The following is a 14,750-nucleotide window of genomic DNA, read 5'->3' as shown; positions in this document are numbered from 1 at the left end:
GATGCATTATCAGTAGAGAAACTGAATCCTGTGAAACCCTTTTCCTATAGATTGGTTGGTAAATATTTCTTTCCCCTGATTGACTGTTCCCAATAAGCAGGCAGTGCCTTATTCAGGTGAATGAAGATCAGAGGCTATTGGCTTGAGCAGGTGTGTTCAGCGATGTACTTTTCTATTTTCCAAATGTGCTCATTTCAGCAGTGGTGTGTCCCATGCTCGGATCCCCAGGAGGAAAATTTATTCACTGAAGCTGTGCTGATGCCCGGGATGTGGTTACACCCTCATTAGAGTCACCTGTCTGCTGTTCATTGAATGCAGACCCCTCAGGTAGGGAACTGGTGACTTAATCACCAGTGGTTTGCTTACACTTACGTGAAAAGAAACAAGAAGGGAACTCTGGTGGTTTTTAAGTTTTGTTGCTTTGGTTTTTTTTACTGTCTGAATGGAGGAACAGCTGGAACTATGCAATGGTGATCACCTTTAGCTTTCAAAATAATTAGAAGATTCACTTAACATTAAAATAATAACTGAAAGAGGGATGGTGTGGGATGGGGAAATGAAATCCAAGCAAGAAATGACAGAAAGGGGGTTATCCAGAAGCTTGCATATCGTCAGCTGACTGAATTTATATAAACTTTTGGGAAATACAATATTGGGAAATGGGACAAGGCGTCAGATGGTTGGGTAAGATTGATGTATTTAATAGTTCAGTTAATATGGATCAACATCTGCATTTGGTTACATCTGCACAACCCCCTAACTTCAGCAGAGTTGTACTTTTGGAACCAAGTTTGGACCAATGTTTTTAAGTAGGCCCTGGTGCAGAATATTCGCAGGGAGCCCAGGCAGCTCTGCAGAGAGCGGGTAATACAATATGTTATTGTTTCTCCTGTAATTTTTAAAATACGTTGAGGAATAATACATTTTTTTATAATAGGGAGCTCCCTGTCTCTTTAAGTAACTGTCAGATGTATGATGTCCTTGTGCCAAAATGCTATGGTCTGCTCCCTCTGTGCAATCATTAATTAAATCCATCCCTTATTGTAGAATTTGCCTAGTCTCTTACCCATTCTGCTTATCTGTGATATCAGATGATGCTTGGTAATTCATGGTCAACCTGCTCCCACCTTCAGCAGAGCCTCCTGTGTGCTGACCTCAGCTAGCTTCACCTTTTCCTTATTCCCAAGGAGAACAGGGCCCCAGAGGAAGCAGTTTTATCAACTTTTCCTGTTGACCAGATGAAGGCTTGGTGATAAATAAATGGTGTGTGCTTGCTTGAGCTGGAGGCCTCCCACACACCGTTGATCACCAGCCTTACTGTCCCCAGCTGTCCACCCAGACACAGGGCAGTGCAGGGATGGGGGGCTGTCCCCACAGGGGCCCATGAGCTGCGCTGCCACTGGCAGGCAAGAGCCACTTCTGCCTCCCCAGGTAACGTTGCTGCCAGTCACTGTGCTGGCTGAAATCTTCTGTGCTTGGTCCTGAGCTGTGCCACCTGCAGATCCCTGCACCCACTGGTAAGGCTGATACACAGGAGCTGGTAGGAATATTTTTATAGCTGACAAGCTGTTTCCCATGAGCAGTGTCAAAGATTTAAAAGCCACTTCTGCAAATGGGACTTTCTGGCAAATACAGACTAAGCAAATCTTTTATTATTACCATATGGCTAGAAATACTCCTAGAGTTCTCCTGGAAATGGGTACTGTACCAGCAGAAAGCAATATTCTGTTGGCCTGTGTATTGCCTCAAGGGGATTTACCATGGTAATAAGATCAGTAATTCATCTCCTAAAATCACTGGGAGTACAAATGCTTATTTAAGTAGATGGTATCTTGATTGCAACTGAGTCAGGAGAGCTCTTAAAGCTGCCTATTTAGGCTAGAGATCTTCTGTTAAAGGCAAAGAGCTGGTGGTTCTTGGGAAACACAAGAACATCGTGTTTCACAGCTACTTCACATTTTCAGCAATTCACAGTAGATGCATAGTACATCCCTTGGCAAAACGGATGCATACAAATATACTAGGAAATGACGCCTGTTGCTTTATTTTTTTTTTCACTTTTTGCTTTCCATAATGATGTAATAAAAAGAGATACAAATCTTTCCATCCCCAAATGGTTGGTTAGAATGAAAGAGGCGGAGAGAAAGTCATTGTTGCTTATACTCCAACAGCACATGGAGCTACTCATACCCCGATGCACTGGATAATGCAGCATCAATATACATTAAGAGGCAGCCTTAGCACTGAAAAACTTCTAAGGGAAAGATCTGGGGGTAAAATGATTTACTTTGTCACAAAGAAAGACAGTGTCAGAGAAGTATCCTACATTCTTGAGACATATGCTAGCTAGCAAACTTGGTAGACCTCCGCTCTGGAAGTCCTGGAGGCAGAAGCTTCTAGGTTTGCTCGATTACTTAGTTAGTTTGTTTGTTTGTTTACAAAGCTGATCAAGAGAAACCATGGTTTAATGGTGAAGACACATAGGTGGGAGCTTGAGGACCTAGCTTCTAATCCCAAACTCTGTCACAGGAACTTTTCGCAGAAGGAATGATGTGATCCAGAAATAGAGAGATTCATCAAATTGTTTTATTTGAGGAAAACCATAATTTGTCCTCTGGGAATCCACAATCAGTGCTTTTACCCCTGTGACAGGAAAGTCTAGGTGGTCCATAGTGATTCACATTGGTGATGTGGTATCAAAGATGAATCACAGAAAAAAACTGTGCTAGCAGTGCCTAAAACAGATGTTCTCTAGTTGGCCAAGAAGCATGAGCAAGGACATGTGGATGAAATGGAAAGCATTAGGCATTTTCCTGCAGAATGTTTTTCTGTACTTTAACTTCATCAATAGTATTCCTTCTCTGCACAGTTATTAAGCTAAATATCACTGAGGCATGTGCAAATTTGATGAAAGAAATATTTGTTTGTGCTCTCTATATTTCAGAAATTAAAGGTTTTTCAGCAGGCACAATTCTGCCTTGTGAATCAGAGTTTTCACTCTCATTTTTTCTGCAGTCACAGAGCATAACAAATGTTTGAAATAACTTTCACCAGCTTGATCACTGTTGTCAAATAGAGTATATATGCAAATGAAACTAATACATTTTTGTGAAGTTCTCCAGATTCCACCAGAATGTATGGAATTGTCTTTCAATAGTTAACAGTGCTTAACACTTATGTAGCAATTTCCATCCTCAGTGACAAGCTTATTAATCAATGCAACACCTCTGAAAGGAGCATTGCTATGTATTCCTATTAGAGTGTGAAATTTAAAATGTATGGATGTGTTCTAAAGTGCTGGTCAAACAGCCAAAGAAACCCAGGTTTTGAATTCAGGAGTTTGTGGTTTCTGTTCTATGATTAAGCTAGACTCCTGTGGCACACAGACCCCTTTATGTGTTTAATAGATCAGGCTCTGCTGGGTTCAGAGCCACACATCAGCGTGGCCATACTCTGATTTTGAAATGTGGTGATAACACAACTGGTTTTTATAATTGCTGCCTAGAGGACCTGAGATGGGAATACAGCATGCTGCTGCAATTTGCTCTTTCTGACTTTAAGACTTGCAGGAACTGGAAGGTGTGTTTCCAGTGCACAGTAAATAGGGTAGTGCTAAATGACCCCTGCTTTTTTTCATGCTAAGAGGTGTGACAATGTTGGGTTAACAAAGAATTCAATCCCGATGTAGCAATGATAAATTTTGTCTTGAGTGAAATTTATTGAGTTAGCTCATCACTTTTCTGTGCTTGCTCTTGTAGGACACTTACGGTATTGCTGATCTGCTCTCCTTGTAGCCAAGAGTATCAGATGAGAATGTTTTCTGCCTGATACAGCCCATGAAAAAATGTATATTCTGTCAAATAAGCTTGGTTGAAATGAGTTTTGTTAACTCTCACCAAGTCTGCAGAAGCCACCAGACAAGTGCAGTGAAAGAGGCCTCCTATAAAGCAGGTTATAATGAAAGACAAACCATTTCAGTTGATGACTAGAGGCGTATCAGTAAAGATCACCTCTTGCATATAGCAAATGACAGATAGCAAGTTTTTAAGCATTTTCAGTTCCCTGCTAGTGCCATCCAACTGCAATAAGATGCATGGATTTCTCTGATATCCTTCCAGATACTCCCCCCACCCCCCATGCTGCAAGTAAAAAAGAGCAAAGGTACAGGGGGTTATTAGTTTTAAGTAGTTTATCTCATTGCTTTAAAGGGTGACTATCTAAACTATAGCAGGAGGGGAGCTGTTAAACATATTGCTGCTTTGCTCTGTTGGTAGGCAAGCCTCTGAAACCTTGTCAGCAGCTCGATTTAAATCAGGTGCTCGGGATAACAGCCCAGCACATGCCCTGTGAGTCTGGAAATGAGATTTTGGGATGCCTGGAGGGAAGGTGTCAGATGAGAACTGCTCCCTAAATACCCACACCTTTCTGGCAAGCTTGGCAGGCTCAGTACCTTGATGGGACAGACCAGGGCCAAATGGTGATTTCTCCGGAATACCTGCTTGTGAGGCACAGGCTGAAGGCCCTTTCTTACTGCCTTTCTCCTCAATAGCCAAGTTGCTGGTTCTGCCTGTGAGCAGGGCAGAATGTCATGGCTCAGTGGGGAACCCATGTCCATCAGACTCCAAGACTGGGAAAACAGCTTGAAAATACTAAGGCTGATCTGCTTCATGCAGACATAGCCTGTTTGGAAATTGGTCTCAGCTACTAAGTTTGGACTGATCCTGAGTCCAAATATCCCTTAAGTTAAGGGGTATTTTCCCTGTTGATGTCAAGGTAATTTCTACCATTTGCATTAATGGATGAGGGTTCTAACACTGTTTTAATTCATGGAGTTTTAGTTTGAGGAGTATTAACTGGAAAGTCTAAATTTCTGGAAGTCTCTCTCTAGTAGTTCTTATTAAATTCACTACTCTAGCATAATGTAGCTTTCAGTTCTAATCATTGCATTGCTCTACTTGGGCATGGCACATCAAAGGGGCTACCTTGCTCTCATAGCAGAATCCTCCTTAGGTTTGGTCACTCTGGGGACACACACCAGATTTCCCCGGTTCTGTGCACAGGTCAGATTTTCAGCTGCCTTTTAATCTTTGGCAATTTGAATTTATGTGGAGAACTTACAGGTGACAGCCTGGCTACATTGAGACAAGCAGGATAGAAACCATGTCAGAACAGTCCCTGAAAGTCCTACAATGTGCTTAAAGCATTTCAAGAGAACCCTTGATCCAAAGTATCAAAGGGTTACAGTAAGATCAAGAAGAATTAAAACTGATGGTGTGCCAGAAATCACGTGCAGCACAAGGTCATTACTCACCCTCGTTAAAGCGGTCTCAGTACTGTGGCCTGATCTGAAGCTTAATTGAAAAGTTTCAAATGATGCATTATAACGAAGACAAGACAGCCACTGCCCATTCCACGACCTCTGCTAAAAAAGGCAGATCAGTAATAGGGCAGAAATCTAAGCAATTGCTTGAGGATAATCAAGGCCTAATGAGGTATCCACTTCAGTCTTTCAAAGGCAGAGGAACCTCTCCCTGATGCTAGAGAGAAAACAAGGGCTGATGTGTGCAAGTTCCTGCATCCAGGCAACTGGCCACCTGGCCAGGGCAGACACCGTCCTCAGCACTGCAGGGAATACTAAGGGGAACACTGGATCTGTAGTGAGGGCTTCCAGCTGTACAAAAGGCTGGTGGCCTGGCCTAGGACAGTCTCCTCTCAGTCTCCTCATTTTCTGTTAGCCCAGTCATTGACCCAACCTAACAATTCAGACCTAATGGGTTCCTTGTGATCAGGTTGTGTTAGGAACCAAGACAGTGGCAACAGGAGATAGCTGAGTGCTGATGTTATCAATTTTCCCTAAAAATTCACGAAAACCCCAAACCCGTTGATGCTTCACTTGAGCATGATAACAAATTGCAAGTCACAGTTACCCAAAGAAATCAAGTATCTCCTTGGCATCTTCCTCTTTTTTTTTTTGTTGTTCTATTATCTGTTCCAACAGAGAGGTCAGTGCCCATATCCACACGATTATCTCCACATCCAGCTGCTGAATTGTGCAAGCTCTTCTTCCTGGGCTACTGCTTGGGCAGCCCTATTAGAGGGCTTGTGCTTGCCCCGACTGAGGAGCAGTTACAGTTTGGAATCACCTTTCAGTCTGCAGAAGCCAAATGGTTTTAATCTTTCAGAAAAAGTCAGGTTGCCCATTTTAACCTGTATCTGTAGGCTTTGCTTTTGTGAGGAAGTCTCTCCAGATTCCTATCTGTTTGCTGAGCAAGTTTGCTCTCTGCTCCTAATCTCCCCTGTCTTGATGAGATCTCCCGTGCATTTCGCGATACACCAGTCATGGGAAGCTAGACCAGGCAAAAACATTGTATAGAGTTTCAGGCTCAGTGTCAGAGTACAGCTGTTGGTGATGGACTTGCTCAAAGGCGTTGTGCACAAAGACAGCCTACAAAAATTCATTAGCAGTGCAGGCCATTTTCTTTGTCCCTTGATTTCCTCCCTAACTCGAAGTACAGTGAAAATCTAAGTGCCTGCTTCTTTGCTATGAATCCCATTTTAATTCTCTTCTGCTTTCTCATGTTATTTCCTTCAACTTTAAAGACAGAAAAAGAAGGCTGACATAAATAAAAAGTTATAGGAAAATGACCCAAATTCTGCTTATTCAGGTAAAACTATTCAGGTGACTGTCTTTAAGACCATTAGAGGTGTGATTGGCTTCATTGGGACACCCTTGGGCTTAGCATTAAACCCGTGTGTTTTGCTGAAGTAAGATCTTTAATATATGACATATGGCATCAGCTCTACAAAATATTACTGTTTGGCTGACAGCCCTGCTTCTGTCCGTGGCTTGCAGATGAATGCTGTGGGTCTGTGCAGGTATATAAGCTGGCATCACCAGTGCCCACGGTCACTGCAGGCTGCACCCACCAGCTGGAGGCCTCCCCATCAGTACTTTCCTTTGTGTGTTGAGCTGCTGGTGCTGTGCCCGTGGAAGTCCTGTCTGGGGAAAAATCACTGAACTCTCGTGGCTCTGAGGTCTGTCAGGAGCTCAGGGCCACCACAGGAGGATGGGCATGACCAGTGCTACAGGGGAGTCATCCCAGCAGCAGTCCAGGCTCTGTGGGGCTGGAGCTGGCCCTACCCACCAGCCTGCACAGCACCAGTGGGGCAAGCAACGACGATCTGGGCCAGCCCAAAGGTATGGTGTCAAGAGGCAGTTCCTGGCATATTTTTCTCGTTAGGAGTTGCTTGGTTTAGCCATTTACAGGATTTGATTATTCATTTTGCTTGGATATGAATGAGGACAAAATGCAGGTGGAGGAACCTTAGCCTGCCTTGGGAATGGGTACCGGCCTGCTCCTCTCAGGTTTCTGCCACTCTCAGCTGGGTTTTGTTGACTTTAGGGCTGCATTTTCCCCATCTGTTGCAGGGAACATGACAGTCCTCACTTTCAATGGGTCACTGCAGCATTCAGGCAACTCTCTGGGTCTCTCTGCTCCCCTTACAATATCTTTGGCTAGGGAAAGGTAAGGCCAGCCTAAGCTGATCTGTTCTGCAGGTGTTGTACGCGTGTGTGCACGTGGTATGTGTGTAATGGGCCGTGGGCCACAGGCTGGTCATCGCTGGTTGGACCATGAAGGATGAGAAAAACTTCCAAAGAATGCAAATTTGCAATCAAAGGGAAAAAAGGGGGAGTGCGAGAGAGGAGCCAGTGAGATGTTCCACCTATATGCAACCCACTGGCTTTGCTGGGTTTTAAGTAAGGAGGGGGGAAAAAAACTGACATTTTTTAAAAATGTAGATCCTGGAATCCATGTGGCAAAAAATAGGGCAGTTGAGTTATCAGTATCTGATGAGAATTGGAGAAGAGTAATTATTGTATAGTTCTATTAATGAAAATGTACTGTGGTGCAAAAGAAAAAAGAAGAGTCACCAAAGAGAGGCCAGTGAGTCACTTCAGGGAAAAAATATCTTCTATTATGTGAATAGCAATATCAGCTTGTTAGATTAGCAGAGGGCTCTGGACACTTATGGAAATTCAAAACATTTCCATATATCCCAGTCCAGGGTGGAATTAAGCTGTTGTAAAGCTTCCCTGGAAGCCAACATTTATCTAATATGTAAGCATATTTAGATTTCATTTTGAAATGGTTGTTAAAGGCTATCCTTTGGCTGCACTCTATCCTTCACTCTAACTTTTTTTTTTTTTAAATTGTTGAACTCTGAGATTTTTGTGCTAAGAAAAATGTACTTTCAGAACCAGAAATGCCTGAATGACCAGTTACAGCGTGTACTAACCCTGAGAGATATCCATTGAGCCTGCTCTCCTCCTTCAATTTACTTGCTGTTTTTCCAATCATGCCTTGCATTAATGTTCTACACTTAGCTAAACTGTGTGTTATATTTTAGATCTATTTTTGTTTTGTCTAAAATATTTCCAAATTGGCATTAAGTATTCAAGATGTAATCTCTGTAGCAGGAAACTAGTTATCAGATTAATATAAAACAACTGGGCAATAGAAATAACACTGAGTAGAATGTATTTTTTTTCTTAGAATTAATTTAGAGGGAATGTAATGCCTGCAAAAGGTGCTGGATTGCAACATCAGAGAACTGAAGCTACTATTTAACCACAAAACGGTTACAGGATGGGAGATGGCTTTGCAAGATTCCCGGTGAGGTCTGACAAAATATTTGTCTCAGGTTTGGTGCCTTTCATCTAGCTGGAACAGCTGGGCTGTTGCTCTCGGGTTGTTGGCTTTCATGTGTGGCAGAGGAGCCCTTCTGTAAAAAGGGGAGTGTTTTGCTATGAGGCTTGCTGCCTAACATTTGCAATAGGGTTAAACCTAGGGGCAAATGCTGTGACCTGTACCCCAGTGCAGGCTCTGCCACCACCCTTGCGATGCCCCCAGGCACCATGGGCATGGCACTGTTTGCATCTATTGCTTTCTGGTGCCACTTGTGTGTTGGAGGAAGGAGAGGAGCGTGCCAGGTTCAGGGCCCAGTTCTCATATTTAACTATCTCTTTTCTGACAGATTCAGAACAATTATCTCTGAAAGCCATGTATGGCCCAAATAGTTTGAGTCTCAGGTCTCAGTTGTCAGGCTCCTATCAGGCAGTATTTATTAAAAAATGGACAATATCTTGTGGCTAACTGGTAGCCTTACCAGCAGCAGGAGCATTCTTCATGGTACACGTTAAGCTTCGGTTTATATTTGTCACTCGGTTAAGTTGATATGTCTAATGTTACCAGGTTTTACACATTTCAGGAAAAGGGGGAGAGCCCTCAGGGTAATTTGTGCTAATTTCTCTTGAAGGCAAAGACTTTCACGGTCCCACCTGCCTCCCCATGAGCTCACTAGGAAGAGAAAACCTTCCTTTGGGTGCTTGACATGTGCCTGGTCTCAGAAGGGAAGGGAGGCCTACCAGGCTGGACAACTGGCAGGCTGTTTGCCATGGAGAGGCCAGCAGAGGCACAATGGACAGGCCAGTTACCACAATGCGAAGTTGACTCGTAGACTAACCCACTAGGAACCAGTTAAAAGTTTTTCCTCAGAAGCCACATTCTTCTGTTTGTTGCGGTATGTTGGACAGGAGGCTGCATTCCCTTGCACTGGAATTTCCTGTATTAGCACTGCACAGGAGTAGATTTATTCTGTAGTCCTTGAGATTTGAGCTTCATGGATTTCACAGCCTTTATGCACTACGAAACAAAGATTTGGTTTCTACTGAGGCGTCGCAGAAAGGATTAGCATCTGCTGACTTGTTGGTCCACCAAAGACTGATGCTTTCCAAGACCACAGATGACCCTGCCTGGGATCACCTTGCTGAAGGCTGAGGTATTAGTGGCACTGCTCTCATATAGCTCTTGCTGTTTTTGGCATCAGATTATGCTTTATGCACTGAGTTTTTGGAGCTATAAGAACTGTTTCTGTGTTTGTTTTCTCTTTACAACCTAGTGTACTGCTGAGGGAGCTCATCTTGTTTCTGTTGTAGCAGGAATATGGTGATTACAATCTGTAAAACACTAAAGTAGGCCAGGGTAAGGGCAGCCTGCTTCAACATCTCCCAGCCTAAACAATCCTGTGGTCCTCTGGGTTTGAGGGTTCAATACCTTAAAGGCAATGTTTTAGGTTCATCCTGTGTTTGCGGCCTTTTACAGACACTTGTGGACCATTTCCCTTTTCTTACGCTCACCTTACTCCAGCCCTGCTATGGTACTCCCACTTCTTAGCTTAATCACAATTGCATATCCAGCCCCCAGATTTACAGCTTCACTGTAATGGAGACAGGTTGTGTATGGCGTTCAGCGTTAAAATGTGTAACACATTATACTGTACTGAGTTTTGTGGAAGAGTGGAAATATATGCTTGATTTTGGAAATACTTTATAGAGTTATTTAGATGCCAAGTTTTTCATTGTTCTGGTAATGTCTTCCTGAAGCAAATCATTAGACTGTTGCAAATTTTATATATCTAAGAGATTTTTCACTCTGGTGTTGATTCAGGTCTTAGGCCTTTGCAAAAACCAAATGGCAGCTGTGGTTCTGTGGACCAGGTTTCCCAAATTGTCCAGGCTCCTCTCTTCCCTACCTCTTTTATTCTCTTTCCTTCTTGGTCTCCTCATATGGAGCCAGTTTTCTAGGGGTTCTGTGTGACTGCTGATGTCACCTGTTCCCTTTGAATGTTCAGTTTTCCTAATATTTGTACTTACTGACTAAGCTAAATTACTGGTTTAGGATTATTATTTTTTAATCTAAGTAAGGATACTTTCCACCTTAATTGCACGCTAGTTAACATTTTGCTTTGTGGAGGATTGATATTATACAGTCTATATCCCTATCCCAGTCAAAACTCTCGTATACCTGCAAGCCAGAAAACCTTTTTCTTTTGGCCAAAAATGACTGCTGTGCTTCCCTGTAGCCAACAGGAGTTTTGACAGACTTGTCTTAGAGCTCTGTGAATAACCAGTCAGCACTCTCCCACCCAAACCTTCCTCACAGTGTCTTTCTTTTATGGCCTTATGAGCTTTTGATTAAATTTGCCTTAGTAACTAACCAACATGTCCCCAAACTGCAGAGTGTCTTAGGTGGGAAATTTCATCAGCCCCCCACTTAAAGAAGCACTGCTGTCGTGTCCCTGCTGTGGCTCCCACTTGCCAGTGCAGGATGAAGTCAGAGCACTGGCTGATCTCGTCTCTTTAAAGCACTAATTTCATTTGCAAAATTCTGTGTTTTTTCTGAAGTGTGTGAACTTTCCTTACTATGCTTTCTTGAAACGTGAATTAATGCTCTGTTTTCATCTGCATGGCCTTGGTATGTATCCTGCCTTTGTACACAAGCCTTCAAAGCTACATGGCAGGGATGGCATGAAAACAAATCCCTGTTAGAGCAACAAACATACAACTGTGAATCCCACTGATGTGAAGATTCCAGTGGTCCTTGCTGGTGGCATCCTTATAGGTGCTCAGCCAAGCCACCACAACTGTGTGGATGTGTCTCAGAGCACCTGCTCTGCTGCTGAAGGTAAAGTTGAGCGGTAGAAAAAAGCTTAACCATGCACATCCTTCCCTACAGACAGGGATTCAGACCACATGCTGTGTGCTTGGGCCTTGTGCTGGTGACGTCCTGCACTGTAAATACGAACAGAACTGTGGGTGAAGTGTGTAATTGTCATTGAGTTCGTAGCTGTTCCTCTCCAAACTGTATCCACACCATTCACGTTTGAAACCATATGGTTTTCACTTCCAGAGGTAGCATTGCCCCATGCAGCATCCAGGTCGGGCTCTGGTTTGAACTCCTAACTTTAAAATTCCCCTTGTTTTATAATTTCAGTGGAATAAAGATTTAGTCGCTTCTTGCTGGGAGATGATGTGCTGCGTGGGGACTGCACATCACTGAGAAGCTTCAGTCTGGAGGCAGGTGCTCGTCAGTGCCAAGGGAAATAATAACTGGATGGATGGAAAGCGCCTGGGATTGATGTGGTTTAAAGGTGCTGTTCGTGCAAGCTATTATCAAGGAAGGAGTTAGGGAAGAGATTCACTCTTAAAATGCAGGTGCTCTAGCACTTTCCCTGACAGATGTGTTCCAACAGTGTTTTGAATTCTGTTTAAAATTTGAAAGAGCTAAACCTTCAGGCTCTTCTCTTCCTTCCTTAAATTCATTTCCCTGTTTAGATGAAAAAGAAACATTTTGCAACTTACTTTAAACTTTCTTCAAAAGACCTGCTGGAAAAGGGACATTCGTGTGAAGTGCATAAGCTGTAAACGAATGTTAAGCACAGCAGACAGCAGGATTTTAGATGCGCTAATGGACAGACATTAGACGGCAGGAATTTACCTAAGAGAAAACCTCGGATGGGGAGGGACTGCCGGGCAGGGATTAGCCCCACCAAATGCGTCAAATGATAGAAAAGTGTCACTAGAATAAAGAGCTGCATGTGTGAAAATAAGTTCTGAACTAGGGAAATAGAGCCAACAAAGGTAAGGAGAGAGAACATTTCAGCAAAGTCCCCGAACCAGCAGCATGTGTGCACAGCCTCTGCTGCTCCCTATGGAAAATGCAAGATCTCAGGGTGTTTCTCTCCGTCTCTCTCTCCCTTCCCCTCATTTTGGCATTTTTGCTCCTGCTAATGATCAGAGCTTAACAGAGTTAGCAGCATTAATGGGCAAAGCTCCTTCCATCCAAACGCTAACAGACGCTTTTGTAGTGCTCCATCAGATGTTTTCAGGTGCGTACTTGCCTCTAAATTTCTGACAAACTGTTTTCCTCGGATAATTTTTTATTAATGCTGCTAGGACTCCTGGCTGGTGGTTACTTTCCCTGGCTGAGTGGAAGTAGCGAAGCAAATGGGTTCAGGTTTGTATGATTTGTGAATATGAAGGGGGGGAAGAAAAGAGCAGCGTTAAAAAAAAAATACCCCACAGGAAAGAAATAATGGGCAATATGTTTCCTTTTGAACTTTTTCAAATCAACCTCTGGAAAAGGTGTCATAAAGCCCCCAGAAATGAGTAACAGCACAGGGACAAAGAAAACTCTGTTACAGATGTCCCTGAAAATCTATAAGCAAATTGTTTTTTTTCTAAATAACTCCAGAACATTACACGGCCTTAACAAGTTTCCCAGGACAGGAACTCCTAGTTTATTACTTGCTCACATTGTCATCAGAAATTAATTTTGTCCCTGAAAGACAAATTGGCTGGTAGCTTATGAAGTTAAATGGAAAGAACAAGTGAGCATCTGTTTCTTCTGCATTTTGTCTCCTTGGTGTCTTACATATAAATGAATCAGAGTGTTCAAACTTAAATTAAGATCTTTGGCTAGATAAACAGTTAAAACTGGTTCCCATAGCTACCTCTCACACATAGCTGTGATTGCATTATAATCCCCTAGTAATCAGGTCTAAATGAAAGAAAGATGATAAGGGTGCTATTTTCAGTTTTCAGTACTGATTTTTATTAGCTCTCAATCAGATCAGGACTGCTTTGCCTTTCATCACATTGTGGCAGTGTTTGTAGAATCATTAGAGTAATAAAGTGTAAATCTTACCGAGGTGCATTTTTCTTGAGGTGTTTTATATAACGAAAACTCGGAAGATTACATTGGTGGGTACAGGAAAGATTTGTTTCTGCAACTAAAGTGAGGATGTAATGTATGCTATATTCATTTATTCTTTACCCAAGCAAATACCTAATGAATTACCTCGCTGAGGTAAAACAAAAAATAAAAATATCCAAAGAATCAGCCTGCCTGAACATGGTCCTAATATACTGTATGCTGCAAGTACTGAGTTTAGTCATTTTTTTAATTTGCCTTATTATCTTGTATCATATCTCTCTCTGTGCATTACCATGCAGAAATGAATTACAGGCAAAACCACAAGCACTGCTATTACCAGCCTGCTGTTTTTAGTAAACTAGTGCAGCCCAATAAAACATCATGTTGCAGCAATATATAAGTATTTATTGTAGAGTAAATTTCAGCTAAACAAAAGCACACAAGGAGGCCTCATCCTGCTCACAGGAAAGCCAGTGGTAAAGCTAGACTTTGCGTCATGCACCATTTGTGCCTCACCTGCACCCTTGATTTGCAGTGTCCGTTAAGGTAAATTTTACTTAATGGCTTTACTTCTGAAAGATTCCTGACTGCCAAATTTAGATGAGCTTTCACCCAACCCTCAGTGGTGTTCCTGGGTGTTTCTGCAGGCAGACCTATCCTTTAGCACAGAAATCGCCTTGTGTGGTGTTGCAGGATTGTTCACAGAGTTTGCAGGTGTGCCCCACATTTGCAATTAACTCCCAGTATAATACTGGATTGATTTGACTTTCCCATAGACTTTTTTTTTTTTCTTTTAATATCTGGTGAATATTTCAACATATCATTCTATAGCATAGCTATTAAAATGCCTCCCCACTTTAAATATTCAAATGTTATGCCTGGTATATTTAAATGAGGAGTAAACTGTCCCCATAATTCAGTGTTAGATATTTACAGTTGTTCACACAACTGTGTGAATATTAGGTAGCAGCAGAAATTAGTCAAAAAGATAAAATGTTCTTTAAAAAAGCAGCAAGCAAGTAACTTTTTTGTTTTTCTGTTTTTCAGCCTACCTGATGTAGGAATGATGCCCGATGCCTACACGAACAAGTTATGCTTACATCCTGTTCTATAAAAGATGAATTTGTTGAGCCGTCAAACAGTGCTGTTTGTAAAGTTAGCGAAGTGTAAGATATAGTCTGATGTTAAGATATG

The 14,750-nt window shown here is 42.4% G+C and overlaps 1 long non-coding RNA gene across 1 annotated transcript in view; it reads left to right on the top strand.

The window, feature by feature from the left end:
* Positions 1 to 14,750, top strand: part of LOC311440454 — an 83,244-nt gene that overhangs the window by 20,916 nt on the left and 47,578 nt on the right. Inside the window, exon 3 of the long non-coding RNA XR_014695429.1 lies at positions 14,604 to 14,722. This is a non-coding gene — a long non-coding RNA (uncharacterized lncRNA). The remainder of the gene's footprint in view (positions 1 to 14,603; positions 14,723 to 14,750) is intronic.

This window comes from Aythya ferina (genome assembly GCF_964211825.1).
Source record: "Aythya ferina genome assembly, chromosome: 8".
Lineage (NCBI taxonomy): Eukaryota > Metazoa > Chordata > Aves > Anseriformes > Anatidae > Aythya > Aythya ferina.
Note: the sequence above shows the minus strand (reverse complement) of the source record. Positions and strands in the feature narration are given on the sequence as shown.